Source organism: Tupaia chinensis, unplaced genomic scaffold (genome assembly GCF_000334495.1).
Source record: "Tupaia chinensis unplaced genomic scaffold, TupChi_1.0 Scaffold000286_1, whole genome shotgun sequence".
NCBI lineage: Eukaryota > Metazoa > Chordata > Mammalia > Scandentia > Tupaiidae > Tupaia > Tupaia belangeri.
This window is the reverse complement of record NW_006159770.1, coordinates 763,071-764,742: the sequence shown is the minus strand read 5'-3', so window position 1 is coordinate 764,742 and position 1,672 is coordinate 763,071. Positions and strand designations below refer to the sequence as shown.

Sequence of the window (1,672 nt, the reverse complement as noted above, 5' to 3'; positions counted from 1 at the left end):
GTGGCCGCCGGTCCCGGCTCTCACTCCACTCACGAAACCTGTTCGGCTGTCCCCCCGGGGTCCGGACAAATTTTATCCATTTATTTACTTGTTTTAACCAGAGAGGCAGAGAGAGAGAAAAAGAGAAAGTAAGCCGCAAGGTCTGGGACTCAAACCGTGGTTGGTCATGTGGAAGGAGTCCAGTGCCTTAACCACACACCACCGCTGGCCCCAGATACCAACTTTTTGAAGTTGGCAAGGTTAGAGCCAGCAGATGGCATGGCGGTTGAGGTGGTAGACTCCCACATGGCTGACCATGAGTTCCAGTTGGACCTAGCAGCTTGCTTTCTCATTTTCCTTGCCTTTCTCTGGTCAAATTGGAAAATAATAATAATGATAAAATTAATTTTTAAAAGTTATTTTATTTAACTTTATTCATTCACTTGTTTATTTCAATTTGACCAGAGAGGTGAGAGAGAGAGCAAGCCGCCAGGTCCGGGACTTGAACTGCAGTTGACCATGTGGGAGTCCAGCACCCTTAACTACCACGCCACCTGCTGGCCCCTAAAATTAATTTTTTTTGGAGAGGTTTTTGCTACAGGGTGCGCACGCTTGCCAGAAAGACCCAGAGAGTAATTCCCCCCCGGGGGGATGGCCACACTGAAATCCCTTCTCCTCCATTCTCCTCTTGGGATCTTGGGCACGCATGCACATGCACCCGGTGTGAATTTAAGCCACCAGGTCTGGGACTCGAACCATGGTCCACTGCGTGGGAGTCCAGTGACATAGCCATTACACCAATTGCTGGTCCCAGTAATAATAAAATTAATTCCAGAAAGAACTGAGGCTGGGGAAGAACGAACAAAACTGCAAGCACAGTGGACTGTGGGTGTAAAAGCCAAGATGGAAAGTGCCAGAAGAACCCTTATCTTTCAGAGCACCTGCACACACGGCCCAGCGAGGCATGCCGGCCAGAGATGTCCCCCGCCCCACACTGAGGACCATGGCTTGGTGCCACAGGCATGAGGGCATCATGGGAGGGCTGGGCTGTGTGGGGACACTGACATGAGAGTGTTGAAAGGACTTCTCTGGAACCAGAGAGAAGCTGAGGGGCTGGAGGGAAGCAGGAATCACAAGTGGCTTGTCTTGAAGAAAACGGAGGTCGACACAGGACCTTTCCTGTGTAGGGAACCAAAGGCTTACAGAAATCAGTATTTCAGAATGAGCACTCACTACACACTAGATATAATTGTTGCATTATTAGTGGTATTTTCATCACCTTTTAAAAAATATTTTATTTAACTCTATTTTATTTATTTATTGTAATTTGACCAGATAGGGACAGAGTGAGAGAGAGCAAGAGAGAGAAAGTGAGAAATGAAGCCACCAGGCCCAAGAATCGAACCACAGTTGGGCACGTGGGGAAGTCCAGTGCCCTTAACCACCATGCCACCTGCCCACCCCAAGAAACTGAATTTTTTTTTTTTTTGAGAGGTTTTTGCCTTACAGCGTGTTCCTTTGCCAGGCAGAGAGAGACAGAGGGAAAGTGAGAAATCACCCCCTGGTTGGATGGCCACACAGCAATCCCTTCTCCTCTGTCCCGACCCGGGGGGACAGCCGAACGGGTTTCCTGAGTGAAGGAGTGAGAGCCGGGTCAAGCAGCGTAGTGTTACAGCACGGAGACGACAGTGTC

The 1,672-nt window shown here is 49.2% G+C and overlaps 1 long non-coding RNA gene across 1 annotated transcript in view; it reads left to right on the top strand.

Annotated features, from left to right (window-relative positions):
* LOC102473126 (uncharacterized) overlaps positions 1-1,672 on the top strand; it is a 15,671-nt gene that overhangs the window by 6,944 nt on the left and 7,055 nt on the right. The window lies entirely within an intron of this gene.